Source organism: Equus przewalskii, chromosome 6 (assembly GCF_037783145.1).
Source record: "Equus przewalskii isolate Varuska chromosome 6, EquPr2, whole genome shotgun sequence".
In the NCBI taxonomy this organism is placed as follows: domain Eukaryota; kingdom Metazoa; phylum Chordata; class Mammalia; order Perissodactyla; family Equidae; genus Equus; species Equus przewalskii.
Window position 1 is genome coordinate 33,453,879 of NC_091836.1, and position 14,186 is coordinate 33,468,064.

The window sequence follows — 14,186 nt, forward strand, 5'->3', positions numbered from 1 at the left end:
GGTGAAGAAATAAGAGAGACTGATTATTATAGAAGACACATTTAGTGTGAGGAAAGAGGCCAAGATAGACGGACCACTAAGGACATTAGGATTTAAGGGTATGCAAAGAAGGGGATATGGGAAAATGTCCATTTCCCACTCAAATCATTTTGCTTTTGATGTGTAAGTTGCATTATGTTCTATTTATACTTCCACCAACTCCTAATCCTGATACAACCTGAGCTTTTCCTGAGTCCTCTCAACACAATGGAGAGCAATCAACCTCAAACTGTTCCTCAGTAGCTTTATTTTACTCAGGTTAAACCACAATCCATGGCAATTTTTCAATTAACAAAATTATTCTGGTTCCAATAATCACTAAAAATTTTCAAAAACAAAGTCTTTACTTTCTTTAGCTGAACTTTCCCACCTGCCCAGAAACATAGAGCTCAATGCCCAGGAAATGCCATAGAACAATAAATCAGAATTGCTATAGATAGGGACCTGATACTATTATTTTTTAAAGCTCCCCAGGAGATTATTATGCATAGCTAGAACCAAGAATAAATACCCTAGGACCACAGGTTCAATGAAATATTAAGACCAATCTCATATGGCTAATGAAAATTCACGTTTGCATAGCAAGTGAACATTTGGAATATATTTCCATGTATATTATCCAATTACATATATATATTTTTTAACTTTGGGAATTGATATTATAACTTCATCTGTTTCTCAAATGTGGAAACTGAAGTCACTCCGGAATTGGTAGGGCTTTAAATACCAGTCTACAGTACCTGGACTTGAGATAAGGTGGCCACACATTTTCATTTTACTGGTAATATTTTGGGATTGCACAGATGACAAAGGAGATTCTCTTTCTAGAGAAACATTCAACTCCAAACTAATAAATAACACATACTATAGTTACCTCTAGGGTATTTGAGAAACATGAGGGTAGTGAAAGCTCCAGAGAGACCCCTTTTTTCTCACCTTCATGTTCTCCAAAACTTAGCAAAATCATCTGAATCCTAGAAAACCTTAGAAGGAATTAAGAGACAAAGGATCAGGCAAGAGTTCAAGATCACTCATTCAAGAGCAGATGCTGGTACCTTGCCTCAACAGAAGACTCATATATAGCCTTTCATAGGCTCTAGTCTCTTTTCTCCACAAGGGTCCCAAACAAAGGAGAATGGCTGCAGAAAATTACTTGACAGTGACAGAGTTCGTTCTTGAAGGTTTAACAAATCAGCCAGAGCTCCAGCTCCTCATCTTCCTCCTCTTCTTTGGGTTCTACTCATTCACCATGATAGGGAACCTGGGCATGTTCACACTGATTTGTCTGAATGCTCAGTTTCACACCCCCATCTACTACGTCCTCAGTAATCTGTCACTTGTGGATCTCTGCTATTCCTCTGTCATTACCCCTAAGATGCTAGTGAACTTTGTGTCAGAGAAGAACATCATCTTCTATGCAGGGTGCATGTCACAGCTCTACTTCTTCCTTGAGTTTGTCATTGCCGAGTGTTACATGCTGACGGTGATGGCCTATGACCGCTATGTCACCATCTGCAGCCCTTTGCTTTACAACATCATCATGTCTCATCAAGTCTGCTCTTAGCTGGCAGCTGCGGTCTATGCCATGGGGTTCATTGGCTCAACAATAGAGACTGCCCTAATGTTAAAACTGTCCTATTGTGAGCTCTTCATCAGTCATTACTTCTGTTACATTGTTCCCCTCATGAAGCTCTCCTGCTCTAGCACCTATGATATTGAGGTGATAACTTTCTTTGTGGGTGGATTTAACATCATAGTCACCAGCTTAACAATCTTTGTTTCCTACACTTTCATCCTCTCCAGTATCCTCTGCATCAGCATCACAGAGGGAAAGTCCAAAGTCTTCAGCCCCTCATCTCCCACCTTGCTGCTGCGGAATTATTTTATGGGTCTGCTTCATTCATATACTTAAAACCCTCCACAGCCCATTCCCTGGCCCAGGAGAATGTGACCACAGTGATCCCCATGCTGAAACCCCTAATCTACAGCTTGGGGAATAAGGTAAAGGCTGCTGTGCAGAAAACACTGAGGTGAAAAATCTTTGGATACAAATGTCATTAGTCTTTCTCAGGTTGAAATATAGGGAGAAGGCTTCTAAAACTTTGGGTGCACAGGAATGGAAAACAAACACTTCTCAACATGGCTGATTGTGTGCATTTACTCCTTTTTCCTCTTCCCTTTCTCTTTCTTGCTTCTTTTAGGTCTTACTCTGCTTAAATCTTTGCTGGTTTCAAGCTCATGTTTTCTTCCACTTGGGATCACTTTTTCATTTGTTTATTTTTCTTGTCCTTGGCCTTCTGGTAAACATGTATCTATATTAATTGTAATATGACATAAATTTAGAACTTTCCACAATGAGTTTAAGAGAGTTGTTCATTGATTTATCATCTTTTATAGAGAAAATATTACCCAAACTAATAGTAATTTGCACTTGGGTGTACTCAAGACAAATGGAGATGAATTTCAAAGTCACCAAGAAATAGCAAATAGTCTCTTTCTCAGCCAGATTTCTCCCTCTATTCTCTCTCTTATTATACTCTTACTATTTACTTATTCCAGCCAATATTATCTAACTAGCCCCTTAATCAATTACTGCTATCATTATCACCAACATCATCATCATTATACTGTCGTCATCACATCTAACATTTATGGATGCTAGGCAATCTAAGTGTTTTCCTTAATTATCTCATTTTCTCAGATGAGAAAACTTTAGTTTAGAGAGGTTAAGTAATTTTTCTTTGGATCTCAAAGCTGGTAAACAATTAAAACTGAAAATCACAGCCACAACTCATTATCCTCTCTCTTTTGGCCAACAGTCCCTCTATGCAGCCTATTGATAACCTTCCAATTTCAAATATATCCTGAAAATGCCTTCCTCTCCTTCCGCTATCTTCCCAGAGCTCCCAGATAGCCAATGAAATTAAACATTCTTGTAGTCTTTTCTCCTCTGTAAATAACTGACATTTTGCATCATCTGCCAAACAGATTCAGTAAATCCAATTGGCTTGGGACAAAACCTCTTCTGCCAATTTGGTTGAAACAATCTCAGGGATTCATGTTAAAGAATTAGTTACCTCTCACTGCCAAAGGTCTGTGGACTTTCTTTTAATTGTCATTTATAATTATTTTAGGAATAACACTATATCTGTCTTTTGTCATTTTTAATTCTTCTAGGTGCAACACCTCATCCATCATTCAGACATGGAAAAATGAATAATTCTAAGTTTCTGAAATAGAAAGTGATTTAATACAGGAAACTAAACGGCCACAGTATTTTTTTGGCAATTTTTAATAGAATTTATTTCTTAGAGTAGTTTAGATCAACAGCAAAACTGAGGAGACGGTACAGAAATTTCCCATGTACTCTCTGTCCCGTAAACATGCATAGCCTCTTCCATTAACAACGTCCCCCATGAAAATGATACATTTGTTACAATTGACGAACCTACATTGACAGATCATTATCACCCAAAGTCCTTAAGTTACATTAAAGTTCACTCTTGGTGCTGTCAATTTATGGGTATGGATAAATGTATAATGGAATGTATCCACTATATGCATGACCTTTATAATGTCACACAGAGCAGTTTCATTACCCTGAAAATCCTCTGTACTCCACCTGTCCATCTCTCCCTCCCCTAGAACCCCTGGCAACCATTGATCTCTACTGTATCCGTAATCATGGAGTTGGCTTCTTTTACTTGATAAAATGCATTTAAGTTTCCTCCATGTCTTTTCATGGCTTCATAGCTAATTTCTTTTAAGCTATGAATAATATTTCAAAGTACAGATGTACCACAGTTGTCCATTCACCAACTGAAGGACATCTTGGTTGCTTCTAAGTTTTAGTAATTAAGAATACAGCTGCTATAAACATCCATATGCAGGTTTTTGTGTGGACATATGTTTCACTCCTTTGGGTAAATACCAAAGAGCACAACTACTGGGTTGTATGGTAAGAGTATGTTTAATATTGTAAGAAATTGCCAAACTGTCTTCCAAAGTGGCTGTACCATTTTCCATTCTCACCAGCACTAATAAGAGTTCCTGTTGCTCTACCTCCTCACCAGCATATGGTGTTGTCAGTAGTCTTGATTTTGGTTATTATAATAGACGTGTAGTGGTAGCTCATTGTTTTTTAAGTTGCATTGCCCTGATGACAAATTATGTGGAGCATCGTTTCTTATGCTTATTTACCATCTGTACATTTTCCTTGGTGAAGAGTCTGTTAAGGTCTTTGGAACACTTTTTTATCAGACTGATCCCTTTTTTTTTGTCTTTTTCAATGAAATATATTTGTCATTTAACATTGTGTAAATTTAGGTGTACAAAATGTTAATTTGAAACATTTGTATAGCACAATATTATGGCAATTGCATTGATAATTAGAACTTCTATCATGTTACATAATTACCATTTCTTTCTAGTCATTGAAATAATTGAGTTCTAGTCTTTCAGTAAGTTTGATTATTATAATACAATATTGTTGTCTGTATTCAGTATATTGTGCATCTAATTTACTACTCATTGCAAGTTTGTATTCTTAAAGAACATCTGTCCTATCTCCACACTCCCCTCTCCTCTGACAACCATGATTTTAATCTGTTTTTACCAGTTTGGCTTAGATTCCACCTACAAGTGATGTCATACAGTATTTGTCTTTCTCTTTCTGACTTTTCTTACTTAGCATGATGTCCTCAGGGGTCCATCCAGGGTTTTAATATTTTATATAATAGTTCTTTATCAGCTATGTCTTTTGCAAATATTTTCTCATAAACTGTGACCTGTCTTTTCATTCTCTTAACAGTGTATTTCTATAGAGTAGAAATTTTTAAATTTGATAAAGTCCAGCTTATCAATTTTTTCTGTCATGGATTGTGCTTTTGCTGTTGTACCTAAAAAGTCATCAGCACACCCAAGGTCATCTAGATTTGTAGTTATGTTATCTTCTAGTAGTTTTATAGTTTTGCATTTTACGTTTAAGTCTGTAATCCATTTGACTTAATTTTTGTGAGCAGTGTGTGTCTAATTCATTTTTTTGCATGTTGATGTTCAGTGCCATTTTTTAATAAGACTATCTTTTCTCAATCATTTATTGCCACTTTGTCAAAGATCAATTTACTATATTTATGTGGGTCTATTTTCGTTATCTCTATCCTGTTCCATTGATCTATTTGACTATTCTTTCATCAATACCATATTGTCTTGATTACTGTAGCTTTATAGTAAGGCATGGAATCACGTAGTGTCAGTTTTCAACTTTTAATTCAGTTCTATTTCTTCAATATGTGTTGGCTATTCAGAGTCTTTTGCCTCTTCGTATAAACTTTAGAATCAGTTTGTTGATATCCACAAAATAACCAGCTGGTATTTTGATTGGAATTGCATTGAATCTATAGATCAAATTCAGAGGAACTGACATATTGACAATATTGAGTCTTCCTGTCCATGAACATGGAATATCTTTCCATTTATTTAGTTCTTCTATGATTTATTTCATTAGAGTGTTGTTTTCTTCCTATACTAGATCTTGTACGTATTTTGTTAGATTTATGCTTGAGTGCTTCATTTTTGGAAGTGCTACTGTAAAAGGCACTGTGTTTTGAATTTCAAATTCCACTTGGTCTTTGCTGGTGTATAACAAAGCAATTGACTTTTGTATGCTAACCTTGTATTCTTCAACCTTGCTATAATGGCTTATTAGCTCCAGGGAATTTTGTTGATCTTTCAGATTTTCTGCATAGACAACTATGTCATCTGTGAATAAAAACAGGTTTATTTCAGGGCCAGCCCCATGGCCCAGTGAAATTTCCGTGTTCCGCTTCAGCAGCCCTGGTTCACAGGGTGGGATCAAGTGTGCTGACCTCTTCCACTCATCCATGCTGTGGAGGCATTCCACATACAAAGTAGAGTAAGATTGGCACCAATGTTAGCTCAGGGCTAATACTCCTCAAGCAAAAACCAAAAAAGAGTGAAGGATTGGCAACAGATGTTAGCTCAGGGCAAATCTTACACACACACACACGCAAAACAGTTTTTCTTCCTTCCGAATGTGTATAACTTATATTTCCTTTTCTTGTCTGACTGCATTAGCTAGGACTACCAGTACTATATTAAAGCAGTCATGAGAGGGACATTCTTCTTTGTTCCTGGTCTTAGTGGGGAAACCTCAAGTTTGTCACCAATAAGTGTGATGTTAACTATAGATTTTGTGTAGAAGTTCTTTTTCAGATAGAGGAAGCTCTTCTCTATTCTTAGTTTACTGAGAGCTTTATTGTGAATGGATGTTGGATTTTGTCAAATGCTTTTTCTGAATCTATTGATATGATCATGTGATTTTTCTTCTTTAGCTTGTTTATGTGAGGATTTATACTAATTGTCTTTTGAATGTTCAACCAACCTTGCATAACTGGGATAAATCCCTCCTAGTCATGGTGTATAATTCTTTCTATATATCATTGAATTCTATTTGCTAATATTTTGGGGATTTTTGCATCTATGTTCATGACAGATGTTCTGCAATTTTCTTATTTTTTTCTTGTATAGTTTTTGTCTGCTTTTCATATTAGGATAAAGCTGTCCTCATAGAATGAACTAGGAAGTAATCCCTCTGCCTCTATCTTCTGAGAGAAATTTTAGACAATTGTATAATTTCTTCCTTAAATATTTGGTAGAAATCACCATTAAACCCATATAAACCTGGACAGGATGGCTAGAGAGGGCTGGAATTAGGTATTTCCTTTTATCCTTTGGAGGGCTAGAACCACCTGGACTTTTGCTCTGTAAGGACTGCCAGGAAGAGCCCTCATAATTGCCTATGCTCAGCCTGAAAGATTGCAGAGATTTGGCCTGGAGCAAGACGACTCAGCTTCCAAGCTCTATGCAAGCCTCTTCTGTGGGTCCATTCTTCCAGTAGCAGACCATACTGTTGTTGTGTTCACCTCATGAAGTGGTTGGGCAGAAGCTGTATTCCAGGGATGTGGATGGCAGTTGGGCCTGTGGACTGGAGGTGTTCATATCTGTGCATGTGTGGACTCCACACACTGTAAGAAGAGTGGGAGTGAGAAGTGGAGGGAGAAAGCTGTGGCCCATGGGCAGGTACCTGGGAACCAGGATGGCTCTCCCTGTGCCACCATGTTTTGGCATGGACTATACAGATTCTCAGGATTCTAAATTTGAATCTGGCCTTCTAGGGTTGTTAAAATAGTTTGTCAAGGCAAGAGGTAGGAACATATTTTATTTATCACTTTATTAGCCTTATTTTTTATTGGGGTAACATAATATAAAATTTACCATCTTAACTATTTTTAAGTGTATAGTTCAGGAGTGTTAAGCATATTCACATTGTTGTGAAACAGATCTCTGGAACTTTTTCATCTTACAAGTCTGAAACTCTATACCCATTAAAAAACAATTACCCTTTCCTTCCTTTCTGAAGCCCCTGGTAACCACCACTCTACTTTATGATTGTATGAATTTGACTACTTTAGATACATTATATAATCATACAGTATTTGTGTAATCATACAGTATTTTTCATTTTGTGACTGGCTTATTTCATTTAGCATAGTGTCATCAAGTTTCATCCATATGGTAGCTTGTGATAGGATCTTCCTACTTTTTACAGATGAATAATATTCTGTTGTATGTATACACCATGCTTTGTTTGTTCATTCATTGTTGTAGGATATGTGGGTTGCTTTCACCTCCTGGCTATTGTGAATAGTGCTGAGATGAAGATAAGTGTGCAAATATCTCTTTGATATCTGCTTTCAATTCTTTTAGATATATCACAGAAGTAGGATGCTGGATCATATGGTAGTCCTATTTTTAATTTTTGAGAAACCTCCACGCTGTTTTCCATAGTAGTTGTAATGTTTTACCCAGCCATTAATAATGCACAAGTGTTACAATTTTTCTGTATCCTCACCAAAACTTGCTGTGTTGTTTTTGTTTTATTTTGTTTTTTAATAGCAGCCATCCTAATGGGTGTGAAGTGATATCTTACTGTGGTTTTGACTTGCATCTTTGCTTGTTGGCCATTTATATATCATCTTTGGAGAAATGTCTATTCAAGTCTCCCTTAGTCCATTCAAGCTGCAATAACACAATATCATAGATTGAGTATCTTATAAATAACAAAGATTTATTTCTCACAGTTCTGGAGGCTAAGTCCAAGATGAAGGGGCTAGCAGATTCAGTGTCTGGTGAGAGCCTGTGTCCTGGTTCATAGATAGCTGTCTTCTTCCTATAACATCACATGGTGGAAGGAGCAAGGGACCTCTCTGGGGTATCATTTATAAGGGCAATAAACCCATTCATGAGAGCTCTGCCCTTATGACCTAATCACCACCAAAAAGGCCCAAGTCCAACTACTATCACATTGAGGATTAAGTTTCAACATAGGAATTTGGGGGGAATAAAAACGTTCTGTCTACAGCAAAGTCCTTTAGCCATTTTTCAATCAGGTTAACTGTGTTTTTTTGTTGTTGTTGAATTGTAGGAGTTCTTTATGTACTCTGGATATTAACTCCTTATCAGACATATGATTTGCAAATATTTTCTCCCATTAACTAGTTTGCTTTTTTATTCTAGCAATTGTGTCCCTTGATGCACAAAAGTTTTCAAGTTTGGTATAGTGCCATTTGTCTATTTTTGCTTTGGTTGCCTCTTTACTTCCACGTCCAGAGATATTGATTACATCACTTAGGTAAAATGCATATCAATGCCTGTCACATAAATAGGTTCTGGATAATAGTCACTTCCATTCACTCTCCACTTCCCTTTGTTTCTCTCAACAAACCCAAGTCACAAAAATATAAACAAATACATATATAGATATAAATATAGATATCTGTTGTTTTAGATTATAACTCAGCAAATCCACAACCCCTATTAAAGAGAACATGGGCCATGTGGGAATTGGGATTTCTTATTTTCTTCCCCATCTGTGCTGTTTGCTTACTACACTTACCAAGAATGGTTCATCATCAACCCCCTGCCTCTTCAACCACAGATGGGGAGAAGTGTTGTTTCTCTTCTCCTTCTGGAAGAAGGAAATGGAATGTCAGGGGCTCTCTCTCAACCCCAATCCCTTCCTGCAATGTCACCCCACACCCCTCTTGTTTCAGAAATCCAGGCAGAAAATGTTCCACAACTGTCAGCTATCTTAAGAAGGAGTCATGAAATTACATGCATGCTGGAGCCAAAATGCAAAGGCAGCAGATGCAAATGCTCATTAGCCTGGGAGTCCAGGGGAGCCTTTGAGAGGAAGGAGCTATCAGAACAAAAGACTGAGTCAGAACATTTGGCTGACCTAGGGCAAAGAGCAAAGTCCTTGCACCTGTCATGTTCTGTACTATTATATCCCAGCAGTATCAACCCAGAAAGCAGAGGCTACGTGAAGAAAATCAAGACAATGGATGAGCAGAAATAGAAGGGCCCACTAGAGACACCAAGATGCTTGCTCCCTGAGTTCCTTCCACTCCTCTGTTCTAGTTCAGGAATGCCTCAGTGCAATATTCTTGTCCCAGCATCTGTTTCTCCAACATCCATGCCCAGCAGGCTGCCTACATGGATAGCTCTTGCAGGAACTCCTTGCCCATTGCATTCAGTATGAGCCTGACTGACAAAATCATGCCACCTCTCTGGTTTCTCACAATACAGCCGACATGAGCCTCTTCACTGAGAAAAAGGAGGGGGCAGCTGTCACATGACATTTTATTTTCTCTCTTTTTTTAAATATAAAATCATTGCTCAAATGGCTGGTGATCCTAGGCTGTCCTCATATATTCAAGTCAATAACAAGTTGACTGAACACTCATTATAATCTGGCTGGACTTGTCAACTAGAGGACTTAGGGAAAGGGTGATCCATGTGGGCCACTTTATTAGGAGTCAAACATCCAACAGTATCTTAGTTCTTTTTCCTTAGGCAGGTTTGTTTCACCAGAGAAAAGCCCTACAATCTTCTAATTTCAGGGGGTCAAGCAGGATGACCATAAGACTGACTGCAAATATTCTTAGAATCCAGCAGTTGGAAGAGTCTGCAGATCTCACCCTTTAGTAAACATTCCTAAACTTAATCACCCTCTTTGCAGTAAAGAGTCACGCCCCTCATTCTGATGGGCTTGTAGATCCCACTCCAGGTCTCTCTGGTTCAAACTCTTTAAAGTCAACCTTTTTCTGATGGGTGGATTAGGCAAAAAGGAATTGCAAAACTTAGGTGTTTAAACAGAATGAGGAAGGGCATCAATTAACATTCAAATAAAATTTTCTACCATATTTTCTATAAATTGAAAGGTACTTAATCTCTGAGCCTCTTTATCTGAACTGCTGATAATATTATCTACCTGAGGCATGAAATATTGAGAAACTTATGACATGGGTCCTATTTTTTCCTCCTTATGAGTAAACCCAAGCAACATTATTATAGCACATGAGATATATTTCTTATATAATCAGAGGGGAAGATAAAAAAAGAAATAACAGAATGTCCAACCCTATTCTACGTGATTGCTACATATAATGCAATTTATATTCATAACAACCATATGAGATACATAATGTTTGCATTATACAAATAAGTAGCCAAAGGTAAAAAAAAGGTAAAAATACTTAGATCACGTTTGCATGGTTAGTGACAGGCAGAACAGAGATGTGAACATGTTTTTAGATTGACTCAAAAAATCATGTTCTCTTTAAGGCCTAAATTATAACTAGAAATTCATATTCACAGATCTGATGGGTTCCAGGTAAAAATGACAACTTGATTCTCAGAGAAATGCAAATCTTGCAGAAGCATCATACAGTGAAAACGATATAGGCTTTGTGATCAGGCTGATTTTAATCAAACTCTGATGCCTTCATTTGCTGCAAAACTGAAGAGATGCCCCACTGGGTTCTTCTTCAGAGTGAAAGGGTTGCTAGTGTCAATCAACAATGTGATAAATGCATCCTTATACAAGAAATCAACCTTGTAAGAAGAGGAGCCCAAATGGAAAAAAGGAGAAGACCTGGCTTTCCTTTCTCAGTCTGAACTTTGGGAAGAATAGACAAATCCAAATGTGATATTGTACAGTAAGGGTAAAGGATGATGTTTTAAAATATGAGTTTTATTATTATTTAGGCATGGCAAAGACAACAGATCAGGAGATGACTGCCATTGAAAAGAGGTTTGTGAGAAAATATTTGCAAGAGATACATCTGATAAAGGACTGTTATCCAAAATATGCAAACTCTTGAAACTAAACAATAAAAAAAAAAATGACCTGACTTAAATATGGGCCAAAGACCTTAATGGGCACCTCACCAAAGAAGATATGCACATGGCAAATAAACACATGAAAAGATGCCCCATATCATTTGTCATCAGGAAAATGCAGATGAAAACAACGAGATAACATTTGACACCTATTAAAATGACTAAAATCAAGAACACTGACAACACCACATGCTGATGAGTATGTAGAGTAAGAGAAATTCTTATTCATTGCTGGTGAGAGTGGAAAATGGTACAGCCACTTTAGAAGACAGTTTGGTAATTGCTTACAAAACTAAATATACACTTACTATATGATCCCACAACTGTGCTCCACGATGTTTACACAATGGAGCTGAAACCCATGTCTACATAAAAATCTATGCATGGATGTTTATAGCAGTTGCAGTCATAGTTATGAAAATGTGGAAGCAACCAAGGTGTCCTTCAGTTGGTGAATGGATAAATAGACTATAGTACATACAGACAATGAAATATTATACAGCATTAAAAAGAAATGAGCTATCAAGTCATGAAAAGACATGGAGGAACCTTAAATGCATATTACTAAGTGAAAGAAGCCAACTCTGTGACAATCTGGAAAAGGCAAAACTGTGGAGACAGTAGAGAGATCAGTGGTTGCCAGGGAGTAGGGAATAGGTTGGGATGAATAGGTAGACCACAGAGTATTTTTACGGCAATGAAACTGCTCTGTATGATACTATAATTGTGGCTATATGTTGTTATACATTTGTCCAAATCCATAAAATGTACAACACCAAGAGTGAACCCTAATATAATACATGTACATGGGGTTACAATGACATATCAATGTAGGTTCATCAATTATGGCAAATATAAAACTCTGATGCAGAATGTTGATAATGGGGGAGACTATGCATGTGGGGAGGCAAGAGATATGTGGAAAATATCTGTATTTTCTGCTCAATTTTGCTGTAAGCCTAAAACTGCTCCAAAGAAAAATAATGCTTTTTTTTGAAAAGAGAGTTTTTCACATTCATAGTTTTCAAGAAAAGGGAGAATGCCACACCAGTGAGGCCAAAGAGGGAAGTACCAGGATTGGTCAGGAGGCAGAAAGAGAGGGGAAAATTGGATAAGAAATTTTATTGTGTTTTCCAAAGGAAAGAATGAGTAAGCCAGAGTAAGTGGGTGTAGGATTGGCCACTTTTGAATAATTTCACCTGGTTGTGGAGCATAGGGCTGTCTTCAGTTTTCTGGATCTGACTCTGGGATGATTAGTTAAAGTGGATAGTCACCCAGAGTTTGAAAGCTTGATAAAGAGGGTTTTGGGGGTTATGCACCCTGGATTCATTGGTTTATATCTGAAGCCCATGCACATGGGCTGAGGGTGTTCATCACTAGACCTGCCTTACAAGAGATGCTAAAAGAAGTTCTTCAAGCTGATAAAAGGACACTAATTAGTATCATAAAAATACGTGAAAATATACAAGTATTTGTAAAGGTAAGTATATAGTCATACTCAGAATACTCTCACAGTGAAATATGGTGGTGTCTTAACCACTTAACTCTAGTATAAAGATTAAAAGACAAAAATATTAAAATAACTGTAGGGACATTAGTTAGTTAATGGATACACAATATAAAGAGAAGCAAATTGTGACATCAAAAACATGAAAATGGGGAGAGTCAAGGTGTAGCGTTTTTGTGTGCAACTGAAGTTAAGCTGCTATCCAGTGAAACAGACTGTTCTATCTATAAAATGTTTTATGTAAGCCTCATGGTAATCACAAAGCAAAAACCTACGGTAGACACACAAAAGATAAGGAGAACAGACTGAATAAAAGCATAATGCTATGGAAAATAATCACAAAGGAAAGTAGAAGGAGAGGGAAAAAGTTACAAGGGAAGTACAAAATGGCTAGAAAGCATTAGTGAGTCCATGCCTACTCTTACTGTAAATGAATTAAATTCTCAAGCAAAAGGCACATACATTAGCGTAATTATGGATTACTTTTAAATTTTTTAATTAATTTTTAAAATTATTCATTTTAGACCAAATAACCTAACAGAAAAATACAGAACATTCCATCCAGTAGCAGCAGGATACACATTCTTCTCAAGTGTACATGAGACATTGTCCTGGATAAATCATATGATAGGTCATAAACAAGTCTTATGAAATGTAAAAAGATGGAAGTCATGCCAAATATATTTTCCAACCTCATTGGTGTGAAACTAGAAATCAATAACAGGAGGAAAGCTGGAGAATTCACAGATACATGGCAATTAAACAAGACAGTCCTGAACAACCAATAGGTCAAAGAAGAAACTTTTAAAAATATCTTGAGACAAATGAAATGGAAACACAACATATCAAAACTTATGAACTCCAGCAAAAGCAGTTCTAAGAGAGAAGTTTATAGCTATAAATACCCACATTAAAACGGGAAAAAGAAAAATTTCAAAGAAACACCCTAACTCTACACATAAGGAACTAGGAAATGAAGAACAAATGAAGTCCAATGTTAGCAGAAGGAAAGAAATAACAAAGATCAGAGAAGAAGTAAATGAAACGAAACCAGAAAAACAATAGTAAAGATTAACAAAACTATGATCTGGTTTTTGAAAAGACAAACAAAATTGACAAACCTTTACCCTGAGTAATTAAAAAGAAAGGAGATTCAAATGAATTAAATCATAAATAAAAAAGATGTTATAACTGATACCACAGAAATATAAAAGATCATAGGAGACTACTAAGGACAATTATATTCCAACAAATCAATAATCTAAAAGAAATGAAAAAATTCCTAGACACAGACAACCTCTCAAAATTGAATCAGGAAGAAATAGAAAATCTGAACAGATCAATAACAAGTATGGAGGTTGTATAAGTAATCAAA

At 36.7% G+C, this 14,186-nt stretch overlaps 1 pseudogene; it reads left to right on the forward strand.

Annotated features, from left to right (window-relative positions):
• Nucleotides 1-1,174: 1,174 nt before the first annotated feature.
• On the forward strand, nucleotides 1,175-2,100 carry LOC103551594 (olfactory receptor 8A1-like; annotated as a pseudogene).
• Nucleotides 2,101-14,186: the final 12,086 nt, after the last annotated feature.